Here is a 20084-nt window from a genome sequence, read left to right as displayed (position 1 = left end):
AGAGCAACATCAGATAAATTAAGATTTTTAGAAAGAGAATCAAAAAAAGATGAAGGACGCAAGAGCAACATGAGATACATAAAGATTTTAAAGAAGAAAATTAAAAAGAAGACTGAAATACAAGGGAGTGCAGACGCTCTAGGTAACTGACGAGAAAGTGTGAATATTTTGCCAGAGCTGGGTAGTGTGGCTGAGCGGTCTAAGGCGCTGGATTAAGGCTCCAGTCTCTAAGGAGGCGTGGGTTCAAATCCCACCACTGCCATCTTTATTGAGTTTGTATGCGCAAGCTATCACATGTTCTGCTTTATTTCAGCGTTTTTACTTTCATGCAGGGCCATGCAAGGGAGAAAAGAAGCAATGTTGTGTGTCACGGATGGGGTTCCAACTCAATAGTGTAGTCCATCGCCTTAACCAACCAGCCACCAAGTCCTGTGCTCTCACAGTGGCAGTTGCACCTCCTACCGGTGGTTGTTCACGTCAAATCCTTGATTGGAAAAAAGGAAAGTTGTGATGGTCTGTGGGACGACCCAGCAGTCCATTTTAACAGTTGGTACTGTGGGCGAGCTGTCCAGAGAACTGGATTTAAGGACCCAGTCTTTCAGAGGTGTCGGTTCAAAGTCCACCACTACAACTTTTTCTCAACAGAAAACTGTAATGTAATTTCAAACAAGGCCACCAAGGACACCGGACAAATAAAGGGAATCCAGCCTTTACCCTCATTCCCACGTCTATTATTGCTATTATCTGCCGTGTTTTTCTAATTCAATCTGCTTCAGACATAAAAGCAGAAACTAATTCTAAGTTTATACGATGAAAGAAAGAGCAACATCAGATAAATTAAGATTTTTAGAAAGAGAATCAAAAAAAAGATGAAGGACGCAAGAGCAACATGAGATACATAAAGATTTTAAAGAAGAAAATTAAAAAGAAGACTAAAATACAAGGAAGTGCAGACGCTCTAGGTAACTGACGAGAAAGTTTGGAAATCTTGCCAGAGCTGGGTAGTGTGGCCGAGCGGTCTAAGGCGCTGGATTTAGGCTCCAGTCTCTAAGGAGGCGTGGGTTCAAATCCCACCACTGCCATCTTTATTGAGTTTGTTTGCGCAAGCTATCACATGTTCTGCTTAATTTCAGTGTTTTTACTTTCATGCAGGGCCATGCAAGGGAGAAAAGAAGCAATGTTGTGTGTCACGGATGGGGTTCCAACTCAGTAGTGTAGTCCATCGCCTTAACCAACCAGCCACCAAGTCCTGTGCCCCCACGGTGGCAGTTGCACCTCCTACCGGTAGTTGTTCACGTCAAATCCTTGATTGGAAAAAAGGAAAGTTGTGATGGTCTGTGCGATGACCAAGCAGTCTATTTTAACAGTGGGAACTGTGGCCAAGCTGTCCAGAGAACTGGATTTAAGGACCCAGTCTTTCAGAGGTGTCGGTTCAAAGTCCACCACTGCAACTTTTTCTCAACAGAAAACTGTAATGTAATTTCAAACAAGGCCACCAAGGACACCGGAAAATAAAGGGAATCCAGCCTTTACCCTCATTCCCACGTCTATTATTGCTATTATCTGCCGTGTTTTTCTAATTCAATCTGCTTCAGACATAAAAGCAGAAACTAATTCTAAGTTTATACGATGGAAGAAAGAGCAACATCAGATAAATTAAGATTTTTAAAAAGAGAATCAAAAAAAGATGAAGGACGCAAGAGCAACATGAGATACATAAAGATTTTAAAGAAGAAAATGAAAAAGAAGACAAGGAAGTGCAGACGCTCTAGGTAACTGACGAGAAAGTGTGAATATTTTGCCAGAGCTGGGTAGTGTGGCCGAGCGGTCTAAGGCGCTGGATTTAGGCTCCAGTCTCTAAGGAGGCGTGGGTTCAAATCCCACCACTGCCATCTTTATTGAGTTTGTTTGCGCAAGCTATCACATGTTCTGCGTTATTTCAGGGTTTTTACTTTCATGTCGCCCATGCAAGGGAGAAAAGAAGAAATGATGTGTGTCACGGATGGGGTTCCAACTCAATAGTGTAGTCCATTGCCTTAACCAACCAGCCACCAAGTCCTGTGCTCCCGCGGTGGCAGTTGCACCTCCTACCGGTGGTTGTTCACGTCAAAGCCTTGATTGTAAACAAGGAAAGTTGGCCTGGGCTGTGCGACGACCTAGCAGTCCATTTTAACAGTTGGTACTGTGGCCAAGCTGTCCAGAGAACTTTATTTAAGGATCCAGTCTTTCAGAGGTGTGGGTTCAAAGTCCACCGCTTTAACTTTTTCTCAACAAAAAACTGTAATGTAATTTCAAACAAGGCCACCAAGGACACCGGACAAAAAAGGGAATCCAGCCTTTACCCTAATTCCCACATCTGTTTTTGAAAATATCTGCTGTGTTTTTCAGATTCAATCTGCTTCAGACATAAAAGCAGAAACTAATTTTCAGTGTACACAATGGAAGAGAGAGCAACATGAGATACATAAAGATTTTAAAGAAGAAAATGAAAAAGAAGACTAAAATACAAGGGAGTGCAGACGCTCTAGGTAACTGACGAGAAAGTTTGTAAATCTTGCCAGAGCTGGGTAGTGTGGCCGAGCGGTCTAAGGCGCTGGATTAAGGCTCCAGTCTCTAAGGAGGCGTGGGTTCAAATCCCACCAATGCCATCTTTATTGAGTTTGTTTGCGCAAGCTATCACATGTTCTGCTTTATTTCAGTGTTTTTACTTTCATGCAGGGCCATGCAAGGGAGAAAAGAAGCAATGTTGTGTGTCACGGATGGGGTTCCAACTCAATAGTGTAGTCCATCGCCTTAACCAACCAGCCACCAAGTCCTGTGCCCCCACGGTGGCAGTTGCACCTCCTACCGGTAGTTGTTCACGTCAAATCCTTGATTGGAAAAAAGGAAAGTTGTGATGGTCTGTGCGATGACCAAGCAGTCTATTTTAACAGTGGGAACTGTGGCCAAGCTGTCCAGAGAACTGGATTTAAGGACCCAGTCTTTCAGAGGTGTCGGTTCAAAGTCCACCACTGCAACTTTTTCTCAACAGAAAACTGTAATGTAATTTCAAACAAGGCCACCAAGGACACCGGAAAATAAAGGGAATCCAGCCTTTAACCTCATTCCCACGTCTATTATTGCTATTATCTGCCGTGTTTTTCTAATTCAATCTGCTTCAGACATAAAAGCAGAAACTAATTCTAAGTTTATACCATGAAAGAAAGAGCAACATCAGATAAATTAAGATTTTTAGAAAGATAATCAAAAAAAGATGAAGGACGCAAGAGCAACATGAGATACATAAAGATTTTAAAGAAGAAAATGAAAAAGAAGACTAAAATACAAGGGAGTGCAGACGCTCTAGGTAACTGACGAGAAAGTGTGGAAATCTTGCCAGAGCTGGGTAGTGTGGCAAAGCGGTCTAAGGCGCTGGATTTAGGCTCCAGTCTCTAAGGAGGCGTGGGTTCAAATCCCACCACTGCCATCTTTATTGAGTTTGTTTGCGCAAGCTATCACATGTTCTGCCTTATTTCAGGGTTTTTACTTTCATGTCGCCCATGCAAGGGAGAAAAGAAGAAATGATGTGTGTCACGGATGGGGTTCCAACTCAATAGTGTAGTCCATTGCCTTAACCAACCAGCCACCAAGTCCTGTGCTCTCACGGTGGCAGTTGCACCTCCTACCGGTGGTTGTTCACGTCAAATCCATGATTGTAAACAATGAAAGTTGGGCTGGGCTGTGTGACGACCTAGCAGTCCATTTTAACAGTGGGTACTGTGGCCAAGCTGTCCAGAGAACTGTATTTAAGGATCCAGTCTTTCAGAGGTGTGGGTTCAAAGTCCACCGCTTTAACTTTTTCTCAACAAGGCCACCAAGGACACCGGAAAATAAAGGGAATCCAGCCTTTACCCTCATTCCCACCTCTGTTTTTGAAATTATCTGCTGTGTTTTTCTAATTCAATCTGCTTCAGACATAAAAGCAGAAACTAATTCTATGTTTATACGATGGAAGAAAGAGCAACATCAGATAAATTAAGATTTTTAAAAAGAGAATCAAAGAAAGATGAAGGACGCAAGAGCAACAGGAGATACATAAAGATTTTAAAGAAGAAAATGAAAAAGAAGACTAAAATACAAGGAAGTGCAGACGCTCTAGGTAACTGACGAGAAAGTGTGAATATTTTGCCAGAGCTGGGTAGTGTGGCCGAGGGGTCTAAGGCACTGGATTAAGGCTCCAGTCTCTAAGGAGGCGTGGGTTCAAATCCCACCTCTGCCATCTTTATTGAGTTTGTTTGCGCAACGTTTTTACTTACATGCAGGGCCATGCAAGGGAGAAAAGAAGCAATGCTGTGTGTCACGGATGGGGTTCCAACTCAATAGTGTAGTCCATCGCCTTAACCAACCAGCCACCAAGTCCTGTGCCCCCGAGGTTGCAGTTGCACCTCCTACCGGTGGTTGTTCGCGTCAAATCCTTGATTGGAAAAAAGGAAAGTTGTGATGGTCTGTGGGACGACCAAGCAGTCAATTTTAACAGTGGGAACTGTGGCCGAGCTGTCCAGAAAACTGGATTTAAGGACCCATTCTTTCAGAGGTGTCGGTTCAAAGTCCACCGCTGCAACTTTTTCTCAAGAGAAAACTGTAATGTAATTTCAAACAAGGCCACCAAGGACACCGGACAAATAAAGGGAATCCAGCCTTTACCCTAATTCCCACGTCTGTTATTGCAATTATCTGCCGTGTTTTTCTAATTCAATCTGCTTCAGACATAAAAGCAGAAACTAATTCTAAGTTTATACGATGGAAGAAAGAGCAACATCAGATAAATTAAGATTTTTAAAAAGAGAATCAAAAAAAGATGAAGGACGCAAGAGCAACATGAGATACATAAAGATTTTAAAGAAGAAAATGAAAAAGAAGACTAAAATACAAGGAAGTGCAGACGCTCTAGGTAACTGACGAGAAAGTTTGGAAATCTTGCCAGAGCTGGGTAGTGTGGCCGAGCGGTCTAAGGCGCTGGATTTAGGCTCCAGTCTCTAAGGAGGCGTGGGTTCAAATCCCACCACCGCCATCTTTATTGAGTTTGTTTGCGCAAGCTATCACATGTTCTGCTTTATTTCAGCGTTTTTACTTTCATGTAGGGCCATGCAAGGGAGAAAAGAAGCAATGTTGTGTGTCACGGATGGGGTTCCAACTCAATAGTGTAGTCCGTCGCCTTAACTAACCAGCCACCAAGTCCTGTGCTCTCACGGTGGCAGTTGCACCTCCTACCGGTGGTTGTTCACGTCAAATCCTTGATTGGAAAAAAGGGAAGTTGTGATGGTCTGTGGGACGACCCAGCAGTCCATTTTAACAGTTGGTACTGTGGGCGTGCTGTCCAGAGAACTGGATTTAAGGACCCAGTCTTTCAGAGGTGTCGGTTCAAAGTCCACCACTGCAACTTTTTCTCAACAGAAAACTGTAATGTAATTTCAAACAAGGCCACCAAGGACACCAGAAAATAAAGGGAATCCAGCCTTTACCCTAATTCCCACGTCTGTTATTGCAATTATCTGCCGTGTTTTTCTAATTCAATCTGCTTCAGACATAAAAGCAGAAACTAATTCTCAGTTTATACGATGAAAGAAAGAGCAACATCAGATAAATTAACATTTTTAGAAAGAGAATCAAAAAAAGATGAAGGACGCAAGAGCAACATGAGATACATAAAGATTTTAAAGAAGAAAATGAAAAAGAAGACTGAAATACAAGGGAGTGCAGACGCTCTAGGTAACTGACGAGAAAGTGTGAATATTTTGCCACAGCTGGGTAGTGTGGCCGAGCGGTCTAAGGTGCTGGATTAAGGCTCCAGTCTCTAAGGAGGCGTGGGTTCAAATCCCACCACTGCCATCTTTATTGAGTTTGTTTGCGCAAGCTATCACATGTTCTGCTTTATTTCAGCGTTTTTACTTTCATGCAGGGCCATGCAAGGGAGAAAAGAAGCAATGTTGTGTGTCACGGATGGGGTTCCAACTCGATAGTGTAGTCCATCGCCTTAACCAACCAGCCACCAAGTCCTGTGCCCCCGCGGTGGCAGTTGCACCTCCTACCGGTGGTTGTTCACGTCAAATCCTTGATTGGAAAAAAGGAAAGTTGTGATGGTCTGTGGGACGACCCAGCAGTCCATTTTAACAGTTGGTACTGTGGCCGAGCTGTCCAGAGAACTGGATTTAAGGACCCAGTCTTTCGGAGGTGTCGGTTCAAAGTCCACCGCTGCAACTTTTTCTCAACAGAAAACTGTAATGTAATTTCAAACAAGGCCACCAAGGACACCGGACAAATAAAGGGAATCCAGCCTTTACCCTCATTCCCACGTCTGTTATTGCAATTATCTGCCGTGTTTTTCTAATTCAATCTGCTTCAGACATAAAAGCAGAAACTAATTCTAAGTTTATACCATGAAAGAAAGAGCAACATCAGATAAATTAACATTTTTAGAAAGAGAATCAAAAAAAGATGAAGGACGCAAGAGCAACATGAGATACATAAAGATTTTAAAGAAGAAAATGAAAAAGAAGACTGAAATACAAGGGAGTGCAGACGCTCTAGGTAACTGACGAGAAAGTGTGAATATTTTGCCACAGCTGGGTAGTGTGGCCGAGCGGTCTAAGGCGCTGGATTAAGGCTCCAGTCTCTAAGGAGGCGTGGGTTCAAATCCCACCACTGCCATCTTTATTGAGTTTGTTTGCGCAAGCTATCACATGTTCTGCTTTATTTCAGAGTTTTTACTTTCATGCAGGGCCATGCAAGGGAGAAAATAAGCAATGTTGTGTGTCACGGATGGGGATCCGACTCAATAGTGTAGTCCATCGCCTTAACCAATTAGCCACCAAATCCTGTGCCCCCGCAGTGGCAGTTGCACCTCCTACCGGTGGTTGTTCACGTCAAATCCTTGATTGGAAAAAAGGAAAGTTGTGATGGTCTGTGCGACGACCAAGCAGTCCATTTTAACAGTTGGTACTGTGGCCGAGCTGTCCAGAGAACTGGATTTAAGGACCCAGTCTTTCGGAGGTGTCGGTTCAAAGTCCACCGCTTTAACTTTTTCTCAACAGAAAACTGTAATGTCATTTCAAACAAGGCCACCAAGGACACCGGACAAATAAAGGGAATCCAGCCTTTACCCTAATTCCCACGTCTGTTATTGCAATTATATGCCATGTTTTTCTAATTCAATCTGCTTCAGATATAAAAGCAGAAACTAATTCTCAGTTTATACGATGAAAGAAAGAGCAACATCAGATAAATTAACATTTTTAGAAAGAGAATCAAAAAAAGATGAAGGACGCAAGAGCAACATGAGATACATAAAGATTTTAAAGAAGAAAATGAAAAAGAAGACTGAAATACAAGGGAGTGCAGACGCTCTAGGTAACTGACGAGAAAGTGTGAATATTTTGCCACAGCTGGGTAGTGTGGCCGAGCGGTCTAAGGCGCTGGATTAAGGCTCCAGTCTCTAAGGAGGCGTGGGTTCAAATCCCACCACTGCCATCTTTATTGAGTTTGTTTGCGCAAGCTATCACATTTTCTGCTTTATTTCAGCGGTTTTACTTTCATGCAGGGCCATGCAAGGGAGAAAATAAGCAATGTTGTGTGTCACGGATGGGGATCCGACTCAATAGTGTAGTCCATCGCCTTAACCAATTAGCCACCAAATCCTGTGCCCCCGCAGTGGCAGTTGCACCTCCTACCGGTGGTTGTTCACGTCAAATCCTTGATTGGAAAAAAGGAAAGTTGTGATGGTCTGTGCGACGACCAAGCAGTCCATTTTAACAGTGGGAACTGTGGCCGAGCTGTCCAGAGAACTGGATTTAAGGACCCAGTCTTTCGGAGGTGTCGGTTCAAAGTCCACCGCTGCAACTTTTTCTCAACAGAAAACTGTAATGTCATTTCAAACAAGGCCACCAAGGACACCGGACAAATAAAGGGAATCCAGCCTTTACCCTAATTCCCACGTCTGTTATTGCAATTATCTGCCATGTTTTTCTAATTCAATCTGCTTCAGATATAAAAGCAGAAACTAATTCTCAGTTTATACGATGAAAGAAAGAGCAACATCAGATAAATTAACATTTTTAGAAAGAGAATCAAAAAAAGATGAAGGACGCAAGAGCAACATGAGATACATAAAGATTTTAAAGAAGAAAATGAAAAAGAAGACTGAAATACAAGGGAGTGCAGACGCTCTAGGTAACTGACAAGAAAGTGTGAATACTTTGCCACAGCTGGGTAGTGTGGCCGAGCGGTCTAAGGCGCTGGATTAAGGCTCCAGTCTCTAAGGAGGCGTGGGTTCAAATCCCACCACTGCCATCTTTATTGAGTTTGTTTGCGCAAGCTATCACATGTTCTGCTTTATTTCAGAGTTTTTACTTTCATGCAGGGCCATGCAAGGGAGAAAATAAGCAATGTTGTGTGTCACGGATGGGGATCCGACTCAATAGTGTAGTCCATCGCCTTAACCAATTAGCCACCAAATCCTGTGCCCCCGCAGTGGCAGTTGCACCTCCTACCGGTGGTTGTTCACGTCAAATCCTTGATTGGAAAAAAGGAAAGTTGTGATGGTCTGTGCGACGACCAAGCAGTCCATTTTAACAGTTGGTACTGTGGCCGAGCTGTCCAGAGAACTGGATTTAAGGACCCAGTCTTTCGGAGGTGTCGGTTCAAAGTCCACCGCTTTAACTTTTTCTCAACAGAAAACTGTAATGTCATTTCAAACAAGGCCACCAAGGACACCGGACAAATAAAGGGAATCCAGCCTTTACCCTAATTCCCACGTCTGTTATTGCAATTATCTGCCATGTTTTTCTAATTCAATCTGCTTCAGATATAAAAGCAGAAACTAATTCTCAGTTTATACGATGAAAGAAAGAGCAACATCAGATAAATTAACATTTTTAGAAAGAGAATCAAAAAAAGATGAAGGACGCAAGAGCAACATGAGATACATAAAGATTTTAAAGAAGAAAATGAAAAAGAAGACTGAAATACAAGGGAGTGCAGACGCTCTAGGTAACTGACGAGAAAGTGTGAATATTTTGCCACAGCTGCGTAGTGTGGCCGAGCGGTCTAAGGCGCTGGATTAAGGCTCCAGTCTCTAAGGAGGCGTGGGTTCAAATCCCACCACTGCCATCTTTATTGAGTTTGTTTGCGCAAGCTATCACATTTTCTGCTTTATTTCAGCGGTTTTACTTTCATGCAGGGCCATGCAAGGGAGAAAATAAGCAATGTTGTGTGTCACGGATGGGGATCCGACTCAATAGTGTAGTCCATCGCCTTAACCAATTAGCCACCAAATCCTGTGCCCCCGCAGTGGCAGTTGCACCTCCTACCGGTGGTTGTTCACGTCAAATCCTTGATTGGAAAAAAGGAAAGTTGTGATGGTCTGTGCGACGACCAAGCAGTCCATTTTAACAGTGGGAACTGTGGCCGAGCTGTCCAGAGAACTGGATTTAAGGACCCAGTCTTTCGGAGGTGTCGGTTCAAAGTCCACCGCTGCAACTTTTTCTCAACAGAAAACTGTAATGTAATTTCAAACAAGGCCACCAAGGACACCGGACAAATAAAGGGAATCCAGCCTTTACCCTAATTCCCACGTCTGTTATTGCAATTATCTGCCATGTTTTTCTAATTCAATCTGCTTCAGATATAAAAGCAGAAACTAATTCTCAGTTTATACGATGAAAGAAAGAGCAACATCAGATAAATTAACATTTTTAGAAAGAGAATCAAAAAAAGATGAAGGACGCAAGAGCAACATGAGATACATAAAGATTTTAAAGAAGAAAATGAAAAAGAAGACTGAAATACAAGGGAGTGCAGACGCTCTAGGTAACTGACGAGAAAGTGTGAATACTTTGCCACAGCTGGGTAGTGTGGCCGAGCGGTCTAAGGCGCTGGATTAAGGCTCCAGTCTCTAAGGAGGCGTGGGTTCAAATCCCACCACTGCCATCTTTATTGAGTTTGTTTGCGCAAGCTATCACATGTTCTGCTTTATTTCAGAGTTTTTACTTTCATGCAGGGCCATGCAAGGGAGAAAATAAGCAATGTTGTGTGTCACGGATGGGGATCCGACTCAATAGTGTAGTCCATCGCCTTAACCAATTAGCCACCAAATCCTGTGCCCCCGCAGTGGCAGTTGCACCTCCTACCGGTGGTTGTTCACGTCAAATCCTTGATTGGAAAAAAGGAAAGTTGTGATGGTCTGTGCGACGACCAAGCAGTCCATTTTAACAGTTGGTACTGTGGCCGAGCTGTCCAGAGAACTGGATTTAAGGACCCAGTCTTTCGGAGGTGTCGGTTCAAAGTCCACCGCTTTAACTTTTTCTCAACAGAAAACTGTAATGTCATTTCAAACAAGGCCACCAAGGACACCGGACAAATAAAGGGAATCCAGCCTTTACCCTAATTCCCACGTCTGTTATTGCAATTATCTGCCATGTTTTTCTAATTCAATCTGCTTCAGATATAAAAGCAGAAACTAATTCACAGTTTATACGATGAAAGAAAGAGCAACATCAGATAAATTAACATTTTTAGAAAGAGAATCAAAAAAAGATGAAGGACGCAAGAGCAACATGAGATACATAAAGATTTTAAAGAAGAAAATGAAAAAGAAGACTGAAATACAAGGGAGTGCAGACGCTCTAGGTAACTGACGAGAAAGTGTGAATATTTTGCCACAGCTGGGTAGTGTGGCCGAGCGGTCTAAGGCGCTGGATTAAGGCTCCAGTCTCTAAGGAGGCGTGGGTTCAAATCCCACACTGCCATCTTTATTGAGTTTGTTTGCGCAAGCTATCACATTTTCTGCTTTATTTCAGCGGTTTTACTTTCATGCAGGGCCATGCAAGGGAGAAAAGAAGCAATGTTGTGTGTCACGGATGGGGTTCCAACTCGATAGTGTAGTCCATCGCCTTAACCAACCAGCCACCAAGTCCTGTGCCCCCGCGGTGGCAGTTGCACCTCCTACCGGTGGTTGTTCACGTCAAATCCTTGATTGGAAAAAAGGAAAGTTGTGATGGTCTGTGGGACGACCCAGCAGTCCATTTTAACAGTTGGTACTGTGGCCGAGCTGTCCAGAGAACTGGATTTAAGGACCCAGTCTTTCGGAGGTGTCGGTTCAAAGTCCACCGCTGCAACTTTTTCTCAACAGAAAACTGTAATGTCATTTCAAACAAGGCCACCAAGGACACCGGACAAATAAAGGGAATCCAGCCTTTACCCTAATTCCCACGTCTGTCATTGCAATTATCTGCCATGTTTTTCTAATTCAATCTGCTTCAGATATAAAAGCAGAAACTAATTCTCAGTTTATACCATGAAAGAAAGAGCAACATCAGATAAATTAACATTTTTAGAAAGAGAATCAAAAAAAGATGAAGGACGCAAGAGCAACATGAGATACATAAAGATTTTAAAGAAGAAAATGAAAAAGAAGACTGAAATACAAGGGAGTGCAGACGCTCTAGGTAACTGACGAGAAAGTGTGAATATTTTGCCACAGCTGGGTAGTGTGGCCGAGCGGTCTAAGGCGCTGGATTAAGGCTCCAGTCTCTAAGGAGGCGTGGGTTCAAATCCCACCACTGCCATCTTTATTGAGTTTGTTTGTGCAAGCTATCACATTTTCTGCTTTATTTCAGCGGTTTTACTTTCATGTAGGGCCATGCAAGGGAGAAAAGAAGCAATGTTGTGTGTCACGGATGGGGTTCCAACTCAATAGTGTAGTCCGTCGCCTTAACCAACCAGCCACCAAGTCCTGTGCTCTCACGGTGGCAGTTGCACCTCCTACCGGTGGTTGTTCACGTCAAATCCTTGATTGGAAAAAAGGAAAGTTGTGATGATCTGTGGGACGACCCAGCAGTCCATTTTAACAGTTGGTACTGTGGCCGAGCTGTCCAGAGAACTGGATTTAAGGACCCAGTCTTTCGGAGGTGTCGGTTCAAAGTCCACCGCTGCAACTTTTTCTCAACAGAAAACTGTAATGTAATTTCAAACAAGGCCACCAAGGACACCGGACAAATAAAGGGAATCCAGCCTTTACCCTCATTCCCACGTCTGTTATTGCAATTATCTGATGTGTATTTCTAATTCAATCTGCTTCAGACATAAAAGCAGAAACTAATTCTAAGTTTATACGATGAAAGAAAGAGCAACATCAGATAAATTAAGATTTTTAGAAAGAGAATCAAAAAAAGATGAAGGACGCAAGAGCAACATGAGATACATAAAGATTTTAAAGAAGAAAATGAAAAAGAAGACTAAAATACAAGGGAGTGCAGACGCTCTAGGTAACTGACGAGAAAGTGTGAATAGTTCCCCAGAGCTGGGTATTGTGGCCGAGCGGTCTAAGGCGCTGGATTTAGGCTCCAGTCTCTAAGGAGGCGTGGGTTCAAATCCCACCACTGCCATCTTTATTGAGTTTGTTTGCGCAAGCTATCACATGTTCTGCTTTATTTCAGCGTTTTTACTTTCATGTAGGGCCATGCAAGGGAGAAAAGAAGCAATGTTGTGTGTCACGGATGGGGTTCCAACTCAATAGTGTAGTCCGTCGCCTTAACCAACCAGCCACCAAGTCCTGTGCTCTCACGGTGGCAGTTGCACCTCCTACCGGTGGTTGTTCATGTCAAATCCTTGATTGGAAAAAAGGAAAGTTGTGATGGTCTGTGGTACGACCCAGCAATCCATTTTAACAGTTGGTACTGTGGGCGAGCTGTCCAGAGAACTGGATTTAAGGACCCAGTCTTTCAGAGGTGTCGGTTCAAAGTCCACCACTGCAACTTTTTCTCAACAGAAAACTGTAATGTAATTTCAAACAAGGCCACCAAGGACACCGGAAAATAAAGGGAATCCAGCCTTTACACTAATTCCCAAGTCTGTTATTGCAATTATCTGCCGTGTTTTTCTAATTCAATCTGCTTCAGACATAAAAGCAGAAACGAATTCTAAGTTTATACGATGGAAGAAAGAGCAACATCAGATAAAGTAAGATTTTTAAAAAGAGAATCAAAAAAAGATGAAGGACGCAAGAGCAACATGAGATACATAAAGATTTTAAAGAAGAAAATGAAAAAGAAGACTAAAATACAAGGGAGTGCAGACGCTCTAGTTAACTGACGAGAAAGTGTGAACATTTTGCCAGAGCTGGGTAGTGTGGCTGAGCAGTCTAAGGTGCTGGATTAAGGCTCCAGTCTCTAAGGAGGCGTGTGTTCAAATCCCACCACTGCCATCTTTATTGACTTTGTTTGAGCAAGCTTTTCTGCTTTATTTCAGCGTTTTTACTTTCATGCAGGGAGGGGAGAAAAGAGGCAATGTTGTGTTTCACGGATGGGGTTCCAACTCAATAGTGTAGTCCATTGCCTTAACCAACCTGCCACCAAGTCCTGTGCCCCCGCGGTGGCAGTTGCACCTCCTACCGGTGGTTGTTCACGTCAAATCCTTGATTGGAAAAAAGGAAAGTTGTGATGATCTGTGGGACGACCCAGCAGTCCATTTTAACAGTTGGTACTGTGGCCGAGCTGTCCAGAGAACTGGATTTAAGGATCCAGTCTTTCGGAGGTGTCGGTTCAAAGTCCACCGCTGCAACTTTTTCTCAACAGAAAACTGTAATGTAATTTCAAACAAGGCCACCAAGGACACCGGACAAATAAAGGGAATCCAGCCTTTACCCTAATTCCCACGTCTATTATTGCAATTATCTGATGTGTATTTCTAATTCAATCTGCTTCAGACATAAAAGCAGAAACTAATTCTCAGTTTATACGATGAAAGAAAGAGCAACATCAGATAAATTAACATTTTTAGAAAGAGAATCAAAAAAAGATGAAGGACGCAAGAGCAACATGAGATACATAAAGATTTTAAAGAAGAAAATGAAAAAGAAGACAAAAATACAAGGAAGTGCAGACGCTCTAGGTAACTGACGAGAAAGTGTGAATAGTTCCCCAGAGCTGGGTATTGTGGCCGAGCGGTCTAAGGCGCTGGATTTAGGCTCCAGTCTCTAAGGAGGCGTGGGTTCAAATCCCACCACTGCCATCTTTATTGAGTTTGTTTGAGCAAGCTTTTCTGCTTTATTTCAGCGTTTTTACTTTCATGCAGGGAGGGGAGAAAAGAGGCAATGTTGTGTTTCACGGATGGGGTTCCAACTCAATAGTGTAGTCCATTGCCTTAACCAACCTGCCACCAAGTCCTGTGCCCCCGCGGTGGCAGTTGCACCTCCTACCGGTGGTTGTTCACGTCAAATCCTTGATTGGAAAAAAGGAAAGTTGTGATGATCTGTGGGACGACCCAGCAGTCCATTTTAACAGTTGGTACTGTGGCCGAGCTGTCCAGAGAACTGGATTTAAGGATCCAGTCTTTCGGAGGTGTCGGTTCAAAGTCCACCGCTGCAACTTTTTCTCAACAGAAAACTGTAATGTAATTTCAAACAAGGCCACCAAGGACACCGGACAAATAAAGGGAATCCAGCCTTTACCCTAATTCCCACGTCTATTATTGCAATTATCTGATGTGTATTTCTAATTCAATCTGCTTCAGACATAAAAGCAGAAACTAATTCTCAGTTTATACGATGAAAGAAAGAGCAACATCAGATAAATTAACATTTTTAGAAAGAGAATCAAAAAAAGATGAAGGACGCAAGAGCAACATGAGATACATAAAGATTTTAAAGAAGAAAATGAAAAAGAAGACAAAAATACAAGGAAGTGCAGACGCTCTAGGTAACTGACGAGAAAGTGTGAATAGTTCCCCAGAGCTGGGTATTGTGGCCGAGCGGTCTAAGGCGCTGGATTTAGGCTCCAGTCTCTAAGGAGGCGTGGGTTCAAATCCCACCACTGCCATCTTTATTGAGTTTGTTTGCGCAAGCTATCACATGTTCTGCTTTATTTCAGCGTTTTTACTTTCATGTAGGGCCATGCAAGGGAGAAAAGAAGCAATGTTGTGTGTCACGGATGGGGTTCCAACTCAATAGTGTAGTCCGTCGCCTTAACCAACCAGCCACCAAGTCCTGTGCTCTCACGGTGGCAGTTGCACCTCCTACCGGTGGTTGTTCATGTCAAATCCTTGATTGGAAAAAAGGAAAGTTGTGATGGTCTGTGGGACGACCCAGCAATCCATTTTAACAGTTGGTACTGTGGGCGAGCTGTCCAGAGAACTGGATTTAAGGACCCAGTCTTTCAGAGGTGTCGGTTCAAAGTCCACCACTGCAACTTTTTCTCAACAGAAAACTGTAATGTAATTTCAAACAAGGCCACCAAGGACACCGGAAAATAAAGGGAATCCAGCCTTTACACTAATTCCCAAGTCTGTTATTGCAATTATCTGCCGTGTTTTTCTAATTCAATCTGCTTCAGACATGAAAGCAGAAACTAATTCTAAGTTTATACGATGGAAGAAAGAGCAACATCAGATAAATTAAGATTTTTAGAAAGAGAATCAAAAAAAGATGAAGGACGCAAGAGCAACATGAGATACATAAAGATTTTAAAGAAGAAAATGAAAAAGAAGACTAAAATACAAGGGAGTGCAGACGCTCTAGGTAACTGACGAGAAAGTGTGAATATTTTGCCAGAGCTGGGTAGTGTGGCCGAGCGGTCTAAGGCGCTGGATTTAGGCTCCAGTCTCTAAGGAGGCGTGGGTTCAAATCCCACCACTGCCATCTTTATTGAGTTTGTTTGCGCAAGCTATCACATGTTCTGCTTTATTTCAGCGGTTTTACTTTCATGCAGGGCCATGCAAGGGAGAAAAGAAGCAATGTTGTGTGTCACGGATGGGGTTCCAACTCAGTAGTGTAGTCCATCGCCTTAACCAACCAGCCACCAAGTCCTGTGCTCTCACGGTGGCAGTTGCACCTCCTACCGGTGGTTCTTCACGTCAAATCCTTGATTGGAAAAAAGGAAAGTTGTGATGGTCTGTGCGACGACCAAGCAGTCCATTTTAACAGTGGGAACTGTGGCCGAGCTGTCCAGAGAACTGGATTTAAGGACCCAGTCTTTCGGAGGTGTAGGTTCAAAGTCCACCTCTGAAACTTTTTCTCAACAGAAAACTGTAATGTAATTTCAAACAAGGCCACCAAGGACACCGGACAAATAAAGGGAATCCAGCCTTTACCCTAAGTCAAACGTCTGTTATTGCAATTATCTGCCGTGTTTTTCTAATTCAATCTGCTTCAGACATAAAAGCAGAAACGAATTCTAAGTTTATACGATGGAAGAAAGAGCAACATCAGATAAATTAAGATTTTTAAAAAGAGAATCAAAAAAAGATGAAGGACGCAAGAGCAACATGAGATACATAAAGATTTTAAAGAAGAAAATGAAAAAGAAGACTAAAATACAAGGGAGTGCAGACGCTCTAGTTAACTGACGAGAAAGTGTGAACATTTTGCCAGAGCTGGGTAGTGTGGCTGAGCAGTCTAAGGTGCTGGATTAAGGCTCCAGTCTCTAAGGAGGCGTGTGTTCAAATCCCACCACTGCCATCTTTATTGACTTTGTTTGAGCAAGCTTTTCTGCTTTATTTCAGCGTTTTTACTTTCATGCAGGGAGGGGAGAAAAGAGGCAATGTTGTGTTTCACGGATGGGGTTCCAACTCAATAGTGTAGTCCATTGCCTTAACCAACCTGCCACCAAGTCCTGTGCCCCCGCGGTGGCAGTTGCACCTCCTACCGGTGGTTGTTCACGTCAAATCCTTGATTGGAAAAAAGGAAAGTTGTGATGATCTGTGGGACGACCCAGCAGTCCATTTTAACAGTTGGTACTGTGGCCGAGCTGTCCAGAGAACTGGATTTAAGGACCCAGTCTTTCGGAGGTGTCGGTTCAAAGTCCACCGCTGCAACTTTTTCTCAACAGAAAACTGTAATGTAATTTCAAACAAGGCCACCAAGGACACCGGACAAATAAAGGGAATCCAGCCTTTACCCTAATTTCCACGTCTGTTATTGCAATTATCTGATGTGTATTTCTAATTCAATCTGCTTCAGACATAAAAGCAGAAACTAATTCTAAGTTTATACGATGAAAGAAAGAGCAACATCAGATAAATTAAGATTTTTAGAAAGAGAATCAAAAAAAGATGAAGGACGCAAGAGCAACATGAGATACATAAAGATTTTAAAGAAGAAAATGAAAAAGAAGACTGAAATACAAGGGAGTGCAGACGCTCTAGGTAACTAACGAGAAAGTGTGAATAGTTCCCCAGAGCTGGGTATTGTGGCCGAGCGGTCTAAGGCGCTGGATTTAGGCTCCAGTCTCTAAGGAGGCGTGGGTTCAAATCCCACCACTGCCGTCTTTATTGAGTTTGTTTGCGCAAGCTATCACATGTTCTGCTTTATTTCAGCGTTTTTACTTTCATGTAGGGCCATGCAAGGGAGAAAAGAAGCAATGTTGTGTGTCACGGATGGGGTTCCAACTCAATAGTGTAGTCCGTCGCCTTAACCAACCAGCCACCAAGTCCTGTGCTCTCACGGTGGCAGTTGCACCTCCTACCGGTGGTTGTTCATGTCAAATCCTTGATTGGAAAAAAGGAAAGTTGTGATGGTCTGTGGGACGACCCAGCAATCCATTTTAACAGTTGGTACTGTGGGCGAGCTGTCCAGAGAACTGGATTTAAGGACCCAGTCTTTCAGAGGTGTCGGTTCAAAGTCCACCACTGCAACTTTTTCTCAACAGAAAACTGTAATGTAATTTCAAACAAGGCCACCAAGGACACCGGAAAATAAAGGGAATCTAGCCTTTACACTAATTCCCAAGTCTGTTATTGCAATTATCTGCCGTGTTTTTCTAATTCAATCTGCTTCAGACATGAAAGCAGAAACTAATTCTAAGTTTATACGATGGAAGAAAGAGCAACATCAGATAAATTAAGATTTTTAGAAAGAGAATCAAAAAAAGATGAAGGACGCAAGAGCAACATGAGATACATAAAGATTTTAAAGAAGAAAATTAAAAAGAAGACTGAAATACAAGGGAGTGCAGACGCTCTAGGTAACTGACGAGAAAGTGTGAATATTTTGCCAGAGCTGGGTAGTGTGGCTGAGCGGTCTAAGGCGCTGGATTAAGGCTCCAGTCTCTAAGGAGGCGTGGGTTCAAATCCCACCACTGCCATCTTTATTGAGTTTGTATGCGCAAGCTATCACATGTTCTGCTTTATTTCAGCGTTTTTACTTTCATGTAGGGCCATGCAAGGGAGAAAAGAAGCAATGTTGTGTGTCACGGATGGGGTTCCAACTCAATAGTGTAGTCCGTCGCCTTAACCAACCAGCCACCAAGTCCTGTGCTCTCACGGTGGCAGTTGCACCTCCTACCGGTGGTTGTTCATGTCAAATCCTTGATTGGAAAAAAGGAAAGTTGTGATGGTCTGTGGGACGACCCAGCAATCCATTTTAACAGTTGGTACTGTGGGCGAGCTGTCCAGAGAACTGGATTTAAGGACCCAGTCTTTCAGAGGTGTCGGTTCAAAGTCCACCACTGCAACTTTTTCTCAACAGAAAACTGTAATGTAATTTCAAACAAGGCCACCAAGGACACCGGAAAATAAAGGGAATCTAGCCTTTACACTAATTCCCAAGTCTGTTATTGCAATTATCTGCCGTGTTTTTCTAATTCAATCTGCTTCAGACATGAAAGCAGAAACTAATTCTAAGTTTATACGATGGAAGAAAGAGCAACATCAGATAAATTAAGATTTTTAGAAAGAGAATCAAAAAAAGATGAAGGACGCAAGAGCAACATGAGATACATAAAGATTTTAAAGAAGAAAATTAAAAAGAAGACTGAAATACAAGGGAGTGCAGACGCTCTAGGTAACTGACGAGAAAGTGTGAATATTTTGCCAGAGCTGGGTAGTGTGGCTGAGCGGTCTAAGGCGCTGGATTAAGGCTCCAGTCTCTAAGGAGGCGTGGGTTCAAATCCCACCACTGCCATCTTTATTGAGTTTGTATGCGCAAGCTATCACATGTTCTGCTTTATTTCAGCGTTTTTACTTTCATGCAGGGCCATGCAAGGGAGAAAAGAAGCAATGTTGTGTGTCACGGATGGGGTTCCAACTCAATAGTGTAGTCCATCGCCTTAACCAACCAGCCACCAAGTCCTGTGCTCTCACAGTGGCAGTTGCACCTCCTACCGGTGGTTGTTCACGTCAAATCCTTGATTGGAAAAAAGGAAAGTTGTGATGGTCTGTGGGACGACCCAGCAGTCCATTTTAACAGTTGGTACTGTGGGCGAGCTGTCCAGAGAACTGGATTTAAGGACCCAGTCTTTCAGAGGTGTCGGTTCAAAGTCCACCACTACAACTTTTTCTCAACAGAAAACTGTAATGTAATTTCAAACAAGGCCACCAAGGACACCGGACAAATAAAGGGAATCCAGCCTTTACCCTCATTCCCACGTCTATTATTGCTATTATCTGCCGTGTTTTTCTAATTCAATCTGCTTCAGACATAAAAGCAGAAACTAATTCTAAGTTTATACGATGAAAGAAAGAGCAACATCAGATAAATTAAGATTTTTAGAAAGAGAATCAAAAAAAAGATGAAGGACGCAAGAGCAACATGAGATACATAAAGATTTTAAAGAAGAAAATTAAAAAGAAGACTAAAATACAAGGAAGTGCAGACGCTCTAGGTAACTGACGAGAAAGTTTGGAAATCTTGCCAGAGCTGGGTAGTGTGGCCGAGCGGTCTAAGGCGCTGGATTTAGGCTCCAGTCTCTAAGGAGGCGTGGGTTCAAATCCCACCACTGCCATCTTTATTGAGTTTGTTTGCGCAAGCTATCACATGTTCTGCTTAATTTCAGTGTTTTTACTTTCATGCAGGGCCATGCAAGGGAGAAAAGAAGCAATGTTGTGTGTCACGGATGGGGTTCCAACTCAGTAGTGTAGTCCATCGCCTTAACCAACCAGCCACCAAGTCCTGTGCCCCCACGGTGGCAGTTGCACCTCCTACCGGTAGTTGTTCACGTCAAATCCTTGATTGGAAAAAAGGAAAGTTGTGATGGTCTGTGCGATGACCAAGCAGTCTATTTTAACAGTGGGAACTGTGGCCAAGCTGTCCAGAGAACTGGATTTAAGGACCCAGTCTT

General features: G+C 43.0%; 23 non-coding genes across 23 annotated transcripts; all 23 read left to right on the top strand.

Annotated features, from left to right (window-relative positions):
• Positions 1-180: 180 nt before the first annotated feature.
• trnal-aag (transfer RNA leucine (anticodon AAG)) lies at positions 181-262 on the top strand. Its single transcript has one exon. It is a non-coding gene; the product is annotated as a tRNA-Leu (tRNA).
• A 738-nt stretch (positions 263-1000) lies between these two features.
• trnal-uag (transfer RNA leucine (anticodon UAG)) lies at positions 1001-1082 on the top strand. The gene has a single exon. It is a non-coding gene; the product is annotated as a tRNA-Leu (tRNA).
• A 728-nt stretch (positions 1083-1810) lies between these two features.
• Positions 1811-1892, top strand: trnal-uag (transfer RNA leucine (anticodon UAG)). Its single transcript has one exon. It is a non-coding gene; the product is annotated as a tRNA-Leu (tRNA).
• Positions 1893-2566: 674 nt separating this feature from the next.
• trnal-aag (transfer RNA leucine (anticodon AAG)) lies at positions 2567-2648 on the top strand. Its single transcript has one exon. It is a non-coding gene; the product is annotated as a tRNA-Leu (tRNA).
• A 736-nt stretch (positions 2649-3384) lies between these two features.
• Positions 3385-3466, top strand: trnal-uag (transfer RNA leucine (anticodon UAG)). Its single transcript has one exon. It is a non-coding gene; the product is annotated as a tRNA-Leu (tRNA).
• A 710-nt stretch (positions 3467-4176) lies between these two features.
• On the top strand, positions 4177-4258 carry trnal-aag (transfer RNA leucine (anticodon AAG)). The gene has a single exon. It is a non-coding gene; the product is annotated as a tRNA-Leu (tRNA).
• Positions 4259-4968: 710 nt separating this feature from the next.
• Positions 4969-5050, top strand: trnal-uag (transfer RNA leucine (anticodon UAG)). Its single transcript has one exon. It is a non-coding gene; the product is annotated as a tRNA-Leu (tRNA).
• Positions 5051-5786: 736 nt separating this feature from the next.
• trnal-aag (transfer RNA leucine (anticodon AAG)) lies at positions 5787-5868 on the top strand. Its single transcript has one exon. It is a non-coding gene; the product is annotated as a tRNA-Leu (tRNA).
• A 737-nt stretch (positions 5869-6605) lies between these two features.
• trnal-aag (transfer RNA leucine (anticodon AAG)) lies at positions 6606-6687 on the top strand. Its single transcript has one exon. It is a non-coding gene; the product is annotated as a tRNA-Leu (tRNA).
• Positions 6688-7424: 737 nt separating this feature from the next.
• On the top strand, positions 7425-7506 carry trnal-aag (transfer RNA leucine (anticodon AAG)). Its single transcript has one exon. It is a non-coding gene; the product is annotated as a tRNA-Leu (tRNA).
• Positions 7507-8243: 737 nt separating this feature from the next.
• On the top strand, positions 8244-8325 carry trnal-aag (transfer RNA leucine (anticodon AAG)). Its single transcript has one exon. It is a non-coding gene; the product is annotated as a tRNA-Leu (tRNA).
• Positions 8326-9062: 737 nt separating this feature from the next.
• trnal-aag (transfer RNA leucine (anticodon AAG)) lies at positions 9063-9144 on the top strand. The gene has a single exon. It is a non-coding gene; the product is annotated as a tRNA-Leu (tRNA).
• A 737-nt stretch (positions 9145-9881) lies between these two features.
• Positions 9882-9963, top strand: trnal-aag (transfer RNA leucine (anticodon AAG)). Its single transcript has one exon. It is a non-coding gene; the product is annotated as a tRNA-Leu (tRNA).
• A 737-nt stretch (positions 9964-10700) lies between these two features.
• trnal-aag (transfer RNA leucine (anticodon AAG)) lies at positions 10701-10784 on the top strand. The gene has a single exon. It is a non-coding gene; the product is annotated as a tRNA-Leu (tRNA).
• Positions 10785-11518: 734 nt separating this feature from the next.
• Positions 11519-11600, top strand: trnal-aag (transfer RNA leucine (anticodon AAG)). Its single transcript has one exon. It is a non-coding gene; the product is annotated as a tRNA-Leu (tRNA).
• Positions 11601-12337: 737 nt separating this feature from the next.
• On the top strand, positions 12338-12419 carry trnal-uag (transfer RNA leucine (anticodon UAG)). Its single transcript has one exon. It is a non-coding gene; the product is annotated as a tRNA-Leu (tRNA).
• A 1542-nt stretch (positions 12420-13961) lies between these two features.
• On the top strand, positions 13962-14043 carry trnal-uag (transfer RNA leucine (anticodon UAG)). The gene has a single exon. It is a non-coding gene; the product is annotated as a tRNA-Leu (tRNA).
• Positions 14044-14767: 724 nt separating this feature from the next.
• On the top strand, positions 14768-14849 carry trnal-uag (transfer RNA leucine (anticodon UAG)). The gene has a single exon. It is a non-coding gene; the product is annotated as a tRNA-Leu (tRNA).
• Positions 14850-15585: 736 nt separating this feature from the next.
• On the top strand, positions 15586-15667 carry trnal-uag (transfer RNA leucine (anticodon UAG)). The gene has a single exon. It is a non-coding gene; the product is annotated as a tRNA-Leu (tRNA).
• Positions 15668-17210: 1543 nt separating this feature from the next.
• On the top strand, positions 17211-17292 carry trnal-uag (transfer RNA leucine (anticodon UAG)). The gene has a single exon. It is a non-coding gene; the product is annotated as a tRNA-Leu (tRNA).
• A 736-nt stretch (positions 17293-18028) lies between these two features.
• On the top strand, positions 18029-18110 carry trnal-aag (transfer RNA leucine (anticodon AAG)). Its single transcript has one exon. It is a non-coding gene; the product is annotated as a tRNA-Leu (tRNA).
• A 736-nt stretch (positions 18111-18846) lies between these two features.
• On the top strand, positions 18847-18928 carry trnal-aag (transfer RNA leucine (anticodon AAG)). Its single transcript has one exon. It is a non-coding gene; the product is annotated as a tRNA-Leu (tRNA).
• Positions 18929-19666: 738 nt separating this feature from the next.
• On the top strand, positions 19667-19748 carry trnal-uag (transfer RNA leucine (anticodon UAG)). The gene has a single exon. It is a non-coding gene; the product is annotated as a tRNA-Leu (tRNA).
• Positions 19749-20084: the final 336 nt, after the last annotated feature.

Source organism: Oncorhynchus clarkii, chromosome 13 (genome assembly GCF_045791955.1).
Source record: "Oncorhynchus clarkii lewisi isolate Uvic-CL-2024 chromosome 13, UVic_Ocla_1.0, whole genome shotgun sequence".
NCBI classification, from domain to species: domain Eukaryota; kingdom Metazoa; phylum Chordata; class Actinopteri; order Salmoniformes; family Salmonidae; genus Oncorhynchus; species Oncorhynchus clarkii.
This window is presented reverse-complemented; position numbering and strand designations above follow the sequence as displayed.